The sequence below is a fragment of the Solanum tuberosum genome, unplaced genomic scaffold (genome assembly GCF_000226075.1).
Source record: "Solanum tuberosum cultivar DM 1-3 516 R44 unplaced genomic scaffold, SolTub_3.0 scf00015, whole genome shotgun sequence".
Lineage (NCBI taxonomy): Eukaryota > Viridiplantae > Streptophyta > Magnoliopsida > Solanales > Solanaceae > Solanum > Solanum tuberosum.
This window is the reverse complement of record NW_006238941.1, coordinates 2,328,250-2,346,987: the sequence shown is the minus strand read 5'-3', so window position 1 is coordinate 2,346,987 and position 18,738 is coordinate 2,328,250.

The window sequence follows — 18,738 nt, the reverse complement described above, 5'->3', positions numbered from 1 at the left end:
TTGCTTCGCAGTATATAGGAAGGCTAGACTACCCATACTCGTTACATTCCAACTCAACGCGTCTAGTACTATATTCACCTTGCTCGGATGATAGAGAATAAAGAGGTCATAGTCCTTTAGAAGCTCAATTCAACAGTGCTACTTCTAAGGTTTCTATGGTTCATAATATACCGAAGACTCCTGTGATCATTGTAGCTATAAGAACGAACTCCATATAGGCAGTGCCTCTAGATCTTAAGCGTGAAAACTACTACCACAGACTCTAAATCATGAGTGGGTAATTGGTCATATAGCCTAGGTTGCCTCGACACATAAGCAATAAATTGGCCTTGCTTCATCAATACATAACTCAAACCAACGGCGGATGCGTCACAATAGACCATGCAGCCCTCTCCATGAACTGGAAGAGTCAACATAGGAGCAATAGTAAACAACTCCCTGAGCTTCTGAAAGATCAACTCACACTCTTCAGACAACTCAAAATGAACATCAAGGTGAGTCAACTAGGTCAGAGGTGCAAAAATTATAGAGAAGCCCTCCACAAACTGTATGTAGTAGCCTGCTAATCCAATGAAGCTCCAAACCTTAGTAACTGAAGTGGTCCTAGCCTAATCATGAATGCCCTCAATCTTTGATGGATCCACCATGAATCCATCCATGGAAAATATGTTCCGCAAGAATACTACAGAATCAAGCCAAACCTCACACCTTGAGAACTTGGATAATCCTCAAGTGTTGCTCATGATCTCTCCTTCTCCGCGAGTATACTAGAATGTCATCTATGAACACAATGATGAGAAAATTAATATGCGGCTTGAACATTCGTGTCTTCAAGTCCATGAAGGTGGTCGGGGCATTAGTCTGCCAAAAATACATCACTAGGAACTCATAGTGGACATACTGAGTTCTAAATATGGTCTTAGGGATGCCAACTTCCCTAATCCTCAACTGATGGTAATCGAACCTGAGATAAATCTTTGAAAACACTACGGCACCCTAAAACTGGTCAAACATACATCAATCTAGGAATGGGGTAATCTTTCTTCACCGTCACCTTATTCAAGTGTGTATAATCAATACACATATGCATCTTACCGTCATTCCTCTTCATGAAGAGAATGAGAGTGCCCTAAGGTGATATACTAGGCCTGATCAATCCATTACCCATGAGATCCTGAAGATGAACACTGAGCTCCTTTAGCTCTATATGAGCCATCCGATACAGCGAAAGAGATATAGGTCGAGTGCCCAGATCAGGCTCAATAAGGAAATCATTATCACGCTCTGGGGTGGGCCAAGTAGGTCAGTAGTAAACAAATCTAGAAAATCACAGACAAATGGAACTAAATCCAATGGAGGGACCTCCCTACTCACATCACACATATCGACCAAATAAGAAAAACACCCGCTAGCCACTAACCTTCGGGCCTAAACAAATGAAATGAATCCAATCGATGTGCTACTAATGGAGACCTCCCATACCATCAGGGGAACAACAAACATAGCTAAGTTAATGGTCTTAGAGAAGCAATCTAAAACCATACGGTAAGAGGATAATCGGTCCATGCCAAGAATCACATCAAAAGTCAAGCATATCTAACAATATAAGGTCAGCCCAGGTGTCACACCCCTGATTAGTAACTAAGCAAGATTGTAACACCTGATCTAGTAATAAAGACTCACCCTCGATGGGTCAACACACGCAACGGTGCTGCCATAGGCTCCGAACTCATATCCATACAAAAAACATAATACATAGACACATAAGAATAGGTAGATCCTTGATCACATAAAGTTAAGGCAGGCTGATGGCATAAAAGAATCGTACAAGTGATCACATCATTTGATGCCTCATCCTCCACTATCATAGGAGAAGATAGAAATGGCCATATCTGCCTCTTTCCTAGCCATCAATCCTACCACCTAACCTTCCTCCCTAGACCACCTCGAAGAATATATTATCCACTACGACAGTCCTAACCCTGACCTCGACCTCTAGCCGAAGATGCTGATGGTGGAGTTGGTAGAGCTGCATCTAGAGCTAGAGAAATCGATCTATGCAAAGGGCAATGTTTGCCCCAATTATCTAACTCTCCACAATAAAAATAACCCAAAGATGATCTGATCCCAGAAGAACACCAGCTACATCGTAAAACAATAGCCTGGGACCCATGAATCAAACTAAAGTCCACATTACTCCGCCTATACCGGTAACCCTATGAACTCTGTATAGGTTGACTAGGCTAACCCTTATAAAAGCACTAACAAGTCCTATCATGTGCATTTTTTTGGCCCTGGATTAGGACCCCATATAGTTACACACATATCTAGCTCTTTTGGCACTGCCCCTTGGGCCTTACGATGGAGCTGCTCGATAGTGTGGGCGTGGTAAATGTTATGCAAAAAAGAACCACCCACAAAGACCACAAACTGAGTCTCAATCCAGAACTAAACCCTAAACCCACAAACTAAACACTAAACTCTCTCCTCCTTAGCAGGTAGAATCATAGTAGTATGATTGGAGAGCTTGTGATATGACAACTCTCAAATATCATTGTTAAACCAATTAAAAAGGACAATAGTCGTAGTCAATAAAAATACCAAACGAAGAGTCGGGGTCGAATCCCATAGGGAATGGTATACCGCAAAAAATTCCTATCAAGAGATTTGGATTTTAGGATAGCTCATTTATAATAGTAAGAACAAGTGGGTGGATGATTCCACCAATTTAATAAAAATATTTGGTTATCAATTATCACAATTAAACTAAAATATCAAAGAATTTTAGAGTTCACAAGCAATCTAGTAGTGGGGGGGATCGGAGATTGATGCCATATAGGGGTAATTGTGGTGCTCTATAGTGATGAACATTCATGAATAGTCTATGTCATCTTTAATGACACTAATCATATTTCGATCTCAAAGTATCTATGCATAGAATGTCTTTTCGGTCTCATCTAAATGCCAAACTAAACAACCCAATACCTTACCCTATTATTTCTTTTGAAATATGGCAAATAGATCCGACCCATAACCTCTAATTTCAAGCAAGTTACAGACATCGATCCTAAATTGATAGTATCAGACTAATTAACCACTCCAATTAATCTATTTCAAGCATCAACTAGAGATCGGAAGTAGAAAGTAAGTTTGCAACCTTAGCCCATAAATTAACCCCATGCTAAGTCAGTGTTATGAAAGGCGCTCACCCTTTGCCTTTGACGACTAGGCCAGGCCAGGCCAGGCGCCGCCGCCTATTTGCATTGAGGTGAGGAGACTTCAGAAAGGCGTACCATGGTGACCGAAAGGCGATGTGGCATGGCGATACAATAGGCGTCGCTTTTTTTAAAAGGTCTGGTTTAATAATTAAAAGCCAAAATTAGGGTTTTGGGGGGTATTTTTGCATACTTCACCTTCGCAAGATCACTCCTCCTCTTCTTCTCATATTTCATAAGTTGCGCGACCCCTGGAGACCTCCTTCTTCGTGAATCGCGACTGTGGCTCAGGTATGACTGTACGCAACCTTCTTTTTCTTCATCTTCTTCTTCTTCTGTTCTTCTCTTATAGTTCTACTCTTCTTTTCTTCTTCTTTTTCTTCTTTAGTCTCTACTTTGTTTTCAGTATTGAGACTATGCTCTATTTTTCAATGGTTGTGGTAGTTACTGGTGAACTCCCTCTGTTTTTAGTGGTAATTAACTGAGTGCTCTATTTTGTTGTAGTGCTCTGCTCACTGTAATTTGTGATTCACCTATTTTTTTTTTATAAAAATAATCCTTCTATAATTATTTCTTCCCTACTTAATTTAATTTTATACTAATTTATATAGTATTTATTTATCCATAAATAGGGAATTCAATAGTGTCGGATGCTAACAAAAAGAGGGACATTGAATGGAATTATTGTACTCAAGGCTCATCAAAACATTTAGTTGTATGTATTTTTTGTAATGGTACTTTTAATGGTTTTATTACTCGACACAAGCAACATTTAGTGGGTGGTTACAAAAATATAAAACAATGTCCAACTTGTCCGTCGAAGGTTAGAGATGAAATAAGGGCTTATATGACAAATAAAATCACTAGTAATTTGAAATTTCAATTGAGGCAGCCAGAAGAGTACGTTAATATTGATGATGATGATGATGATATGTATGAATATGCTGAAATGATGCCTCCTTCCAAAACTCAAAATATGTTCTAGTGGAAGTGCATCATCCATGACGTGAAACGTGACAATAGGCCCTATGAATCTCTATTTCCCACAAAAATCACAACAAAAGGAGACTTTTAAAAGGGAACAGGAGCAGGAATTGATGAAACCAAGAAAATTCTACTAGAGCGTGCGGTAAGTGCTTTTGCATTATGGATGTACGATGCGGGCCCCCTTTTAATTGTGTTAATTACAAATCATTTGATAAATTCATTAAGGCAGTAGCACAACATGGCCCTGGAATGAAGCCTCCTACATTCCATGAAGTTAGAGTTACTCACCTAAAAAAAGAGGTGACACAAGTGGAAAAAATTATTCATGAGCATTAAGTGCAATTGACACAGTTTGAATGTTCCATTATGATGTACAAATGGATGGCACAAATGATAAAATGATCATCAATATTTTTGGTGAATTTTCCAATCGGTAATGTAAATCTTGGTTATGTTGATGTTAGCGATGAATCTTTTGATTCTACAAAAATGTACAACTTGTTTGAAAACACCATTGAAAGAATTGGATCGGAAAATATTGTACAAATTGTCAGCGATAATTATAGTGAGAATGTTGAAGCGGGAAGCATGTGATGGGTTCGTACCCACACATTTATTAGACTCTCTGTGTTGCTCATTGCGTCAACTTGATATTTTGTTACATATTCAAGATTAATCCATATGCTTCAGGTAATATCACTCTCCTATTCTCTAACTTTCTTTATAATCAATATTTAATTCTCATTAGCTACTTATTACTATAATATTACTTTAACAACTTTTATTATGGCAATCAAAATCCATTCTTACATTAGTCAAAGGCCATTGTTATTGAACTTGATGAGAAAATTCACCAATCAAAGAAATGTGGTCAAATCGGCCAAGACAAGATTTGCAACGGCCTTCTTAACTTTGAGAGCTATGTACAAACAAAACAAAAACTTGAGAATTCTAGTCCTGTCAACCGAATGGACTTCAAATAAATTTTCAAAGGAAACTTTGAGGAAAGAAGTTGCCAACTTTTTTTTTTCTGCCCACTTTTGGAGTGATGTTGTTCGGGCACTTACAACTTGTGGTCCTTTGACAAGAATGCTTCGTTTGGTGGATGGGGAGAAAAAACCACTAATAGGCTATATTTATGAAGCAATGGATAGATCCAAAAAAAAAACTATTAGGTGGAGTTTTGGTGGAGTTAAGAAGCAATATGAAAAACTGTTTAGTATTATTGATGCAAGGTGCTCAGACCAACGCCATCGGCCTTTGCATGCTCCAGGCCATATTTTGAACCCATGATTGTTTTATAAAGCTCATAATGATGGAACTTACTAGCTAGTCTGTGGACGGATTATCATGCAAGTGTTTAGAAGATGAACCCCAATATAGCAATAAAATATTTACTAGTCGCTGAGCTTCCTCAGTACAAAATGGCGGATGGACTATTTTGTTGTGGTAAGGCTCAAAGACCCAAAGACAAAAGGTCACCGGGTAACTAAGTTGATTTAGCTCTTTATAGTTTATACTTTAAACTATAGCTTTACTTAAATTATTTGACTGATTTATACTCATTAACCTTTTTTTTTTTATAGTTGAATGGTGGTTACTATTTGGTATTCAAACACCAAACTTGTAAAAGTTTGCCATGAAAGTATTAAGCCTAACTTGTAACTCATCTGGATGTGAGTGAAATTGGAGTGAGTTTGAATACGTAAGAAGAGTATTTAATATCCTAATTTCTATATTATATTATTATTAGTATCTATTAGTTAATATCTATAACTTATGCACAAATTCATTCCAAAAAGAGATATAGGCTTGCACTATTTCGTCTCAGTGGTCTAGTGTACACTAGGTACAATAGAACATTGAAACATCATTATGATGCTCGTGATACCATTGATCCAATTCTTTTGGATAATATTGATGAGTCAAATGAATGGTTAGTTGGATGCCCCGAAGATGAAGAAGAAGAACTACTATATGAGGAAGGTGATCTTACTTGGGGTAGTGTTACTACGACAATTGGAGCTGATGGCAGTATCTATCATCTTAGGGGAATTTCTTCAAGATCAAGAGCACTTGACAAAGGCAAGGGAATATAAACTACATCTACAAGTTCAAGTAGGACTCGAACACTAATTGATGAAGAATGTAAGGAGGAAGAAGATGAGGAGCAATATAATCATGATGAAGTGGATGTTGATCTTCAAGATTTGGATAATCTTGACGAAGAATAGACTTTTAAAGTTCTAGTATTGCTTGTCAATTGTCTTATGAATTATTGAGTCATTCAAGTTCTAGACTTTTAGTATCTATCATTAGTTTTTGAATTGAAATATTTGCTAATATATGTTATTTCTATTAAGATTTTGGATATTTATATTTGCAATTAAAATTTTAAATTTTGGGTATTAATTGGCGCCTCAATTCAAAAAGGTGAGCGCCTCACCTTGTGGCAAGGCAGGACATTGTCGCCTTTTGTCACCTTCCCCATCCAAAACACTGTGCTAAGTAGCCCAAATTCATGTATGAACAACAACAAAACAAAGCATCAAACAATAACTACATTAAATCAACACCCAACCCCTAACTGCACCTCTAGATCTTGGGGTTTTAACCACCCATTACAAAAAGCAAGGAAAATATACCTTTCATGAAAGCAACCACGGGTAACATGAAATTAAGAAAATTACAAGTAAACCCACTTTGGGTTGAACTTTAATTTATCCAATTCAAGAGGAAAGTTATAAAACCCAAAAGCTAAAAAGTGTTCTTCACAAGGGTCAAGTGTTCTCACAAAACTCAATTTCAGAACTCTTTTTTTTGACTCCCTTCTTTGACTCTCTAATTTCTCTCTCATTTGGGCAATTTATAATTTTCCAAAATTTGGCCCAAAATCCAATGTGTGTCATTCGATGACATTAGGCGAGCTAGTTCGGCACATCACCTTTCGCACTTCAGCTCGCCTTTCCATGCTTTAGGCTTCAGGTGTTTGGACCCCAGTCAACAAATTCGATTGAGTCAGCCTTTCACATTCGGTGAATCACCAAGTACCACATTGGTTCGCCTTTCGAGCATTTCATATTTTCATTTTACACTATCATTTTTGGCGATGTTCAACAAGGCCCCCTTTTTGATTTGGTGTATCACCGTCGCTAATGGAAGTTCGCCAACCTAATTTGATGGACACAAGTTTTATGCATTGTCATTTTGTGAGAGGTCATCCTCACTTGGTGATCCGCCTTTATTGTTAGGCGATCAACAATGTATAGTTTGAACTTCTTTTTGCATTTTGGCCATTCTTTCAAACATCAATCCTTGCCTTATCCATTTTCCTTCATAACTGCAAATCATCAACATTTTATCATAATAGGACAAATTAGGCATTGAGGACACTAATTATTGAGCTAAATAAACCTCAAATGAGTGCAAATCTACCACTCATCAATACCCCCAACTTAAATTTTTGCTTGTCCTCAAGTAAATCAAGAACACAATTATCTCAATAAGGTGTCTACAATCCGTACTCAATAAGAGCTTACATGCAAGTGCCACAACAAGACTACTCTCAGCAATATTCTACACTCAATCATGATAAAAAAGCTTCAAATGATGACTAGCCAGTTTCAACACAAGCTCAAGCTAACTTTAGCTTCTTTTCTAATGCAAGAACATGTTTCAATAAATGCATATAAGTGCCCTGCCATTTAGAACGATTCCATGCTCTCATAAAGAAAATCAACAAAGATATAAGGAATCAATGAAACTGTCACACTCTAAAAAGAGAAACACATACAAGCTTTTTCCCATAGGTTTAACTATATTTTCCAATCATCACATAACCTAGTTCATGCAAGATCCCAAGGGTCTTTTAGGCTTGTAATGGGGCAAAGGTTTAGGTATGGTCAATTTGGCTTGGTGAATTTACCTTTTCAAAGAATTATCGCAATCATCTTCACCTCTTCTCAAGTTCTTTCATTCTTTTTCATTTGAGAACTCAAACTTTGACTTTTCACTCAAATTCTTTGGAATCCCCTTTATTTCATTCACTTTTTTTTTTCATTTTCATTTTTCAAAAGCATTTTCATCACAATGACACATTTTTTGCAACAAACTTCAAAGTTGAGTTTCACTTCATCTTTCTTTGCCCTTTACTTGGCTTTCATTCCTCTTGCCTTTCCATGCCCCCAATTTAGGATTTGACCTAAGTTTGAAATTCAAATATAACAATGCTTCAAAGAGGATTTTTGGTGGGAAGGTAGGAACAATTTGGTTCAAGAGGCTTTCTTTTGGTTTTGCCAACAAATGGATTATGATCAATTAGTGCCAAAATGGATGCACACCCTCACAAGATAGTCACAAAAGATTATGGACATTTGGGTTCCCTCTTTGAATTGTTTCGCAAGATCACACCTCACATTCACTAAGATTAAATTAATTGGACTAACAAGACAAATTCAAAGACTCCACACACATGCTTTAAAGTAATACCGCACCACACATGGCACTTTTAAATACACTCATTTAGCACATTGCGAAGACATCATAAGCATACGTGCGATGTTCATTGGAAGGGTCATATCAAAACATAGCTAGTCAACAAAAGATTCAAAGAGATTGCTCAAAAGTGCAACCACATCAATTTCATTATTGCAACATCAAATTTTTCGATATTGAACACAATCGATCTTTAAATCATTATCAATGAAAAATTGAAGCATTTAATGATTTTTCAAACTCATGGGGGTTTACAAAATTCAATAAAGCAAAAAATTCAAGACAGAACAAAATTGATAAAAGAGACGCACTCAACAAAAACAAGCACTATAATATAAACAAATTAAAGTAACACAATCTTCTAAAACTTAAAATAATAAAATACAATTAAAAAGGGGAATATTGGCATGAAGGCCCTCACCCCCCAACAAATATAATGTAGTGTCCTAAAATATGATAATAAAGAGAGTATGGGACGCAGAGATAAAAGGGGTCCCCCAACAGGCTAGGCCTGTGGAGCACTCTCATTCGGAGTCTCAGATGGGGAACCCTAAAAAAGGGCATCAATACCAGATAATGGGATTCACTAGAGGTAGAAGGGAAGAGTCTACTAGGGCTTCAAAGCTCGTCTCAACACTTGGAGAAATGGTGGACTCTGAAGGGACTTCACTTCGATCTACAGTCGAAGTTTCTCGAAGGGACCACTCTAGGGCTGCCTGAAGAATGACCTTTTTGGTCCCCTGCATCTAAGTCAAAGTATCTGCAATCCTATACTCCTCGCTCCTTGAATCCTCCTAATTTGTCTCCTTGGCCAACTCATGTTCGACCCTTTCAACAACATCATTAACATCAACGATAACACTCGCAACTGTCACAGGCTACACACATGGAATATGCTCACTGCAGTGGGCATCTAGGTTAGCATGGAGGTAGGTTCATCCGGCAGGGGAACCTCGCCACATAGCATTGATATGTCCGTAAACTGAAATGGGGTCACCTCTTCTCGCAAGGTAGAAAGCTCCTCTCTCATGATATCTAGTGCACCAGAACTACCCTTGGCCTTCTCTAATCCCTCGAAACTCATAGTGAGGTTATCCAGCATCACACCATGGTCCTCAACCAGTCCCTTACACCTGCTCAACCTTTCTCTCAAAAGAGCTAAGGCTCTCTCAATAGCCCAATTAATGATCCCGGGAATGTCCATCTCAACCTGTGCGGCTCTAACATCCACCCACCGAGCAAGATTGTTTGTTTGATAAATCATAGCCTGGGTCAAGGGGGATGGGTGATAGGAGAGGGGGAAGGTCTCACAAGAGTAGCAACAATTACATAAGAAGTAGTAGCAAGGGAAGAAGGTAGAGCTTAAGATGTGGAAATACCTACCTACTCTATAGAAGGAGCAGGTGTGCTCGCCGTAACTGCTAGTGTGGAGGGATCAACCATGGGCGTCGTATCAGGTGGTGGTGGCATCCTCCAAGTTTCATCATCTCATGAGCACACAACCTCAATCCTTCTAATCTCACCGAAAGAAGGTGGGGTGACCCTCACATTTGTAGCTTCCTATAAGGGACTCCTACTCTTTCACACAACTGCATAATCAATTCTAGAAATGAGAGAGAGGTCTACTCCTACCTAGCCCTCTTTAATGTCTCATCAGCTATAATCTCACCCACATGAATGTTCTCTTTGTTAATGATTGTACCCACCAAGTCCGCCTTAGGGTGGCAAATAATTGACTCATTTTGAGAGGGCATTATATTAGTGCTAATAAAGCCAAACCAATATTGCGCTACCACATTCAAATGCTTCCTATCGATCCGGGTATCATCAGCCATCCTAGAGGGAGAAGAATTAGAAATTAGGGGAGCCAACCACTCTTTCAAGGAGTCCAAGTCATGTCGTATCCGGAGTGAATATAGATCTGATTGACAAGTCGGTACCCCCAGTGTAGTGTTGATTTCTCCAGCATTGCATTGTACTTTCTTACCGCGTACTACCACTTCTTCAAGCGACTTCTAAATTGTACCTTTCCACTTTTTTGGGAGGGCCTCAGCATAAGCATTGTACAACTCTCGCACCTAAGAAGGACTATATGGGTTCCTTGGCTTGGTAAACCTCTTAAACTTGTGGAATTGGATGGTGTCTCAGATAGATGGGTAGTCACTCATGACTCCATCTAGAGAGACGTCTCTCCTCAAGAATAATCCCCTCTCAAGCAGCTTTGAGCCTATTGATGGCTCTTGGAGCAATAACTGAGAGGACTCTATGAGTAGGTACTTGTGCAGAAGAGGGCTGCACCAATTTAGACCTAATATTTGTTCTTTTCCTCACCACCCCCTTTTTGGGTTGTACCCTCTCTTGGGTAGATGCTTATGGGGTAGTTGATTGTTTACGATGGGATGTTTCGGAAGGCTCATTTAGGAAACATCTCTATATCTCTTTAGAAGAGGAGGAGGAGAGGAGTGTCTATCTTTCTTAATATCTAATGTAACCACTAGCTTGCCTTTTGCTCATGCCATTACCTGTAGAGCACACATTCAAACATAGGAATTGTGAAGGTTAGTTGAAATCAAATGCAATTTGAAACACAATTCAAACTTTATCATGAGGTGTTGACACCCAATTTTGGCCTAACATTTTCAAAATTCGTAATTTTTAAGTTTTATTTATTTAATAGTTCAAAATAATTTTTTAATAAGTTTGTCGATAACTATCCTTATTTAAGATTTTTTATCAGTTAATTTTAAAATTGCATTTTTACATGTCATTAGTTACGTTATTTATATTTTTTAATATTCATTTTATTTTTTTACATTTATTAATATTCATTTTGATATTTTGCACAGTCTAGAAATTCATTCAAATACAGATATTTTATTTGATCAATAATTTTGGGCCACAATTCTAAGCCCACAAATTGAGTCCATTTAACAATTATTTTCTATATAAATTTTGGTTAGGTTAAAAAATAGAGGGGGGCATATTTTTTCAAGATTGAATAGGGTAAAAACCCTAAGAATTCTTGGCTCTCATATTTTTTCTAACTGCCGCCACCACCAAACGACCACCATCCAAACAGCAGCTCCCATCTTCTCCACTAAAAACCCACGCCGGAAAACAACAAACCACCACCCTCTTCACGCCACCAGACCACACAACCAGCCGCCCGAAACACAAAAACCCCGACTCCAAACCACCCAAACAGCCACCAGACCCACTAGAACCCCATCGTGAAGAACCATCAAACAACCCAACGCCATTTCCGGCGAAACCAGACCAAACCCCTCTTTGTTTTTCTCCCTTTTTAGTTCACCGGAAATGACACCAAAACGACGACCAGTCCTTCCACCTTTTATCCTTTACGATTTTTGTTTGTTTATGTGTGTTCCGTCTCAACTTTGACGAACTCCGGCTAAATTTCCACTTAACTGGATCTCACCACAAATCGGAGCAACAATGAAGACAACACTGAGCTCCGCTAGTCAGGTTCCTCTTAGTCTAATTTTTGTTCTAAATATTGCTTGATACTTGGGTTGCTTTGCTCTTTATTATTAATTACTGTTCCTTGTTTGTTGCTTATATTCTTATTACGTTGGTTTAGTTTTTGCTTATTGTGTTAAGTGGTGTTTTTCTGTTGATTTTATTCTCTCTGGTATCTTTGATTTATTTAGCTATTTCTATTGCTTTATTTCTTTCTGTTCATAGATATGGCTTTAGATATCTTGCTACAATTGTTGTTATTTATTATTATTTTATTAGTTTTAATTATTTATTATGGTTAATAGATAAAGTCTGTTATAGCTTAGATATTTTATCGTTGTTGTTTCGATGTTGTTGTTGTTAATTAATTTGTTTTTATTATTATATTATCACTGTTGCTTGGTTTTCCATTGGTTATTTTGCTATTGTTATTGCGTCAAAATTAACTAGTTAGCTATCATATTTAGTTAGCCTTAATTTTGTGTTGCTTTGTCATCGCCAGTGGGAGTCGCTAAACTCCAAATTATTTGTTAATATATTTTCTTTTCAGATCTATATTTATAATGTTTTGACTTTATTTGGCTGCATTTAATTATAATTTGGTTTTATCTAATGTTATTCAACTTTATTTATTTATTATTATGTTACCATTATTTTGACTATAAAGTTAGGCAGTGTTAAATTTTATTTATTTCTTTATATTGTTTTTGTTGTTACCGGTTATGTTGCTAGTGGTTATTTTATTTTTATTTCATTACTCATGTTGTTATGTTAATTAGTATTATTTAAATGTTGCATATTACTTTATTTTGTTCTTGTTAGCTTTATAGGATTGTTGTGCTGCTATTGTTTTATATATCTATATATATATATATATATATATTATTGGTTCCATATGATATTGAAAGACAAGTTAAATTTGGCCAATGAGAAAATCTCTCCGTCGGTTTTGGAGGCCTCCACATTGTAAAAAGACGGAAAATTTTAGTTAAGTTCATATTTCTTTGTTTGATTAAAAATGGCCAATGAAAAATCTCTTCGTCGATTTTGGAGGCCTCCACATTTCAAAAGACGGAAATTTAGTTTAAGTTTATATAAGTTTTATGTTAAAATTGGTCGATGAAAAATTGCCGTCGATTTCCAAGGTCTCCCATGTTAATAAGACGGATATTTATTTTTAAATTAATTTTGAAGTTTATATAAGTTTTATGTTAAAATTGGTCGATGAAAAAATTGATGGCCAATGAAAAAATCTCTTCGTCGATTTTGGAGGCCTCCACATTTCAAAAGACGGAAATTTAGTTTAAGTTTATATAAGTTTTATGTTAAAATTGGTCGATGAAAAAATTGCCGTCGATTTCCAAGGTCTCCCATGTTAATAAGACGGATATTTATTTTTAAATTAATTTTGATTCATATTTATTTATAACTAACACTTTTACTAAGTGTCTTTACAGGTACCCGGAGGTGCTTCCTATTGAAGTTATTTGAATTAGGTTTGAATTATATTCTTATTTATATTGTATATTATTGACGATAGGCAAATTTAGGCCGATTCTTATTATTATTGTTTTATCATATTACTTGTGTATATTGCATGTTTATTATATTTATACATTATTTTATTCTCATCCTCAATTTGGAAAGAAAAAAAAATGAATTCAGTCGGGACCCACATTTGTGGATTTCGAAGGATGCCTAACACCTTCCTTTCGAAATAACTTGAACCCCTTTCCTAGAATCTTATGGTTTCGTAGACATTTTTAATTGGTTTCCTAGTTTTTCCTAAAATTAGGTGGCGACTCTTTTAAAATTCTTATTTTTTTAAAATTCTTTTTAAATTGAATTAATCGATTATTGTTTGAGTCACCGTGACGTTTCGCCCTATTCGAATAGAGTAGGGATGTAAACATGAGGCTCGCCTAACGGGAAGGTGGATCACCAAACAGGATCAGCGAGCTCCGATGAGCTATCCTAATCGAACAGGGGCAAAAAATCTCAGGGATACATGCATAAAAGGCGAAGTGAATTCCAACTTAGCGAATCACTGAGTTGGTTTTAGCGGGCTAAGACAAGTCCACCAAAAATGACAGTGCAAATTGAAAATAAATAGGTATCAAGGGTGATGTCCACTCCCACTTGACAATTCACCGAGTGGGTTCAGTGGTCTAAGACAAGTTTGTCGAATGGGAGAGTACCCAAAGTCATATATATATGATAAAGTAGGCGAGTTGAGGCTTATTCAACGATTCTCCTAACCTCTTTGGCAAGCTAAGACAAGCCAATCAAACATGAAGTGTTCACCCCAGTGCCTAATTTTTATAGTTAATCCAAGATACACAACAAATACAAGTCTCTCCACATCATTAGAACCCACCCATAAGCTTTTGTACCCATGGAACTCTCACTTCCCCCATATTTTGCTAAGTATTGCTCAACTTGATGATTTTCCCTTAAGAAAGTAGTCATCCTGTCTATCATTTGGGAAAATTCATGCAATTTGGTCAACACTGGGTTAATCAGACTTCACCCACATCAAATTAGACCCGTACCAAACATTATTATCGGTTCAATTTCAAAATTCAACCAGCACAATCAAGATTAGCATTCTATATGCACACACATTCAAATATCTCATGGGTACATTTAAGATTGCACAATATGATGATACTCATCGAAATCTAACACATAATAACACTTAATCGCTTCAAGCCCATACCCAATTTTCAATATAAAGCTTAAATTCGCAACAAAAATAAAAAACCAACCTCAGTTGGAAGCACAAATTGAGAAATTCAAGGAAACAGGGTTTGGTTCATAGAAAATGCAAGCAAACACACTCCTCGAACTTTGGAATCACACACTAAAGTATCACATTGACTCTAAAGAAGAAATGGAAGAGAAAGAAAGGGAATCGACTTTTAGATATCAAATTGTTTGATTTTTGAATTTGAGAAGACCCTAGGCCTTTTTATATTATGCCCGTTGGCGGTCACGACTTCACCGAACTTGTTTGCAGAATAACCAATTAGAGCTCAAGCTCACCGACCATGCCTGAAAAAACACCAAACTTGTAGGCTGATTTGGTGGACCCAATGGAGTACGCACAGTGCACTTCAGTGGATCACCTTTTGGAGTAGTGATCGCCAATTTTGACATTACACTTTTCCACCTATTCAAGCTCAAAAGGTAGACAAGAATGAGTCTACGCAATGCCTTCGGTGAATCATTGTTTGGGTCTTGGCATCGCCTAGGCTTCCTCTTTTAATCTTTCAACTTCTTCTCAACCTCCACACACAACGCTCGTTATTTGAAAGTAATAAAAAAAAGTAAAGACTTGGGTTGCCTCCTAAGAAATACCTTATTTAATGTCGTGGCACGACATAGTTCTCAATTTCTCAACATTCACTCTTGGAGTTTGTCACTAGGCAATGTTCCCTTTTGCCTTGGATTAAGAAGAGTGGCGATCTAGCCCAACTTCTTGATAGACACAGACTGAGAAGTCACTGTTTGGGATAAAGTGGAGAAATCATTTTTAAATTCCTTCAACACTTTGTCAGACCCTTCAACCTTGTGAAGATCCTTGTAAGCATATCTTTGGTTCGACTTCCTTCTGGCCCAGTTAGTTATTTCTGACGTGGACAATCATGGGGAGGCATATACCTATCTCTATAACTCTCCCCGTCTCTCTAATTTCCACCTCGCCAATCTTTCCAATCACCTTCTCTATCATTGTTCCAACCTTGGTTTCCACCTTGTCATTGAGAATTGGTGTGAGAACACCCCCCTTCCCTCTCCAATTTGATTTCTCAAGTATTGAACTTCCTCATTATATAATGCCTCAAACTTGGCATCATTTGAGCATTGCCCACTATTATTTTGCACCATATCTACCGACTTAAGTACACCTCCCATGACATGTTTATACAACAAATTGAGTTAGTTTATTATTTTGGCCATGTTTTCATCTCCTTCATTGTCCTTCTCGATTTGCTCTTTGTTCAAATTCACTTGTAGAGTAGGCACTTGGTCTTCTTTACTGTGCCATGCTCGGTTAAATTTGGTCATGTCATATTGCAACAACACAACCACATCATACGGTTGTCTCATTAATCCACCTTGGACCAAATGATCAGCCACACCTTTATTGACTGAATCAAGGCTGCAATAAAAGTATTGCAACAACAAATTGTCCTGAATGCCATGTGTTGGATATTGCAATAGTAGTTTCTTGAACCTCAGCCACGTTTCATGTAGAGGTTCACCTCCAAGACACTTGAAATTTTGAATCTGGGTTTGAAATTTAACTATCTTCGAGGGTGGAAAAAAATATCTCCAAGAAAGAATCATTTAGCTCCTCCCATGAAGTGATAGAATCAATTGAAAATTCTTCCAACCATCTTGTAGCTTCACCCATTAAAGAGAACGAGAATAACCTCAACCTTATGGACTATTGAGAGATATTCTTGAACACAAATGGTCCACATACCTGCATAAAGTTTCTAAGGTTTTCATGGGGATCCTCATGAGCTAAACCCCCATGCAATCCTTTCAGTTGGAGCAATTGTAGCATTGTTCCGATTTTGTGAACACAACCCTCCCGGTTGTAGGTGGTGTTCGGATTTTTCCTGTGGTTTGAATAACATTCATGTGCATATTATTCAAATCACCAATATTGTATAAAACCTGCAAATCAGGAAACAACAATACAAAACAACAATCTACTACAACTAAGCAAAATTAAAATCTAATTTCTCAATTAGCATTCTCAACCACCACTCCCTGGAAGCAACACCCTTTTCGATAACACTCAAATGTCCTCCTTAAAACGAATTAAAATGGATAGTGATTGTAGTCAATAAAAATATTCAACGAAGAGTCGGAGTCAAAACCCACAATGAATGGTATATCGTAGAGAATTCCTATCAAGAGATTTCGATTTTAAGATCGCTAATTTATAATTGTAAGAATAAATGGGTGGATGATTCCAAAATTTAATAAAAATATTTGATTATCAATTATCGCATTTAAACTAAAATTTTGAAGAATTCAAGAGTTGACAAGCAATCTAGGGGTGCATGGATTGGAGATCAATGTCACATAGGGTTAATTGTGCTGCTCTATAGTGATGAACATTCATGAATAGACTAGGTCATATTCAATGACACTAATAATCTTACGATCCCATAGCATCTACTCATAGAATTTCGTTTTGATATCTTCTAAATGTCAAACTAAACAACCCAATACCTTACTCTATTATTTATTTATAAATACAGCAAATAGATACGACCCATTGTAACACCCCATATTTGAAATAGGGCATTATGACTGACTTCAGGAAAATGCCAGTGGCAACCACGTGGACCACGCGGCCCGTGGATGGGACCACAGACTGTAGGTATGGTCCGTAGGTGGCCCTGCAAAATGGGGCGGAAAGTTCAGGACCACGTCCTAACCAACGGATTGGTCAGACCATGGTCCGTGGTTGGAGGGTGATGAGTCCTCAAATTGGACTCATTTAAGGCTATATTTTGATAGAATTAGTGTCCTCCAATGCATATTTTATCTCAATATTTGATGAACACCTTAAGTTTCAGGTATTTGGAGTTTGAGGGAAAACATGGACACTACTTAGCAAAAGAGGAACAAAGGCAGCTGAAAGAACGAAGAAATGAAGATCTAAAATTGTCGAATGGCCAAAAGGTCTTATCCTCTCCTTTTGTTCCAATGTGCTGAACCCTGAAAAAAAGGATCAAATCGGCGGTGAAAATGAGCAACCAGCGTGTCGCCGAGCAGTACTATGTCCCCCAATGATTCAAAATACGACGATGCGGAAGGATAGAGCAAGATGACGATGAAACCTACCAAAGGGCAGATCGTTGAGTTAATCAACAATCTCGACTAACGACACCGAATGATCTGCTGCAGCATAGATTTTTGAAAACTATAATACTCGTTGATAGTTGTAGCTTAATATCAGATTTTTAATATATAATGTTTAAGATAGAATTGTGAGTTCTAAGTTTGGAGAGGGTTTTGAAGAACTTGAAGATTCAAAGGGTTTCAATTCCAAGAATTCAGACTTGGGTCTAGTGGATTCTTCACTGTTTTCTTGTTTTGAAACTTATATCTTCATGCACATTTGAATGTAAACTCATATTGGTATAAATTTCTATCTCTTTTACATGTGTAGCTAAAAACCCCAAATTCTTGGGGTGTGATTTTGTGAATAAGGGTTAGATTATCTGTTGGGTCTTGCTTGTTGATGGTTTATTTGTTGTGTAAATGTGATTTCGTTTAGTAGTTGTGGTGGAACTTAATGAAATTGTAGTTGAAAATACGATTTCACCTTTGTGTTTTCGGCTTGCTCGAGAGAGAGGTCGTAAAACTAAGACTATTAAATTGATGGCCGGTGGGAGTGGATGTACATGAGGTTTAGCTCGAGAGAGTGAACCCTAGTCCTTCTCCCACACACTCATCTCGAGAGAGTGAGTGGGATAAGGCGGAGGCTGTTCTTCATGCGGCAAGTGGGTGTCTGAGAGGAACCCATTTGATTCGG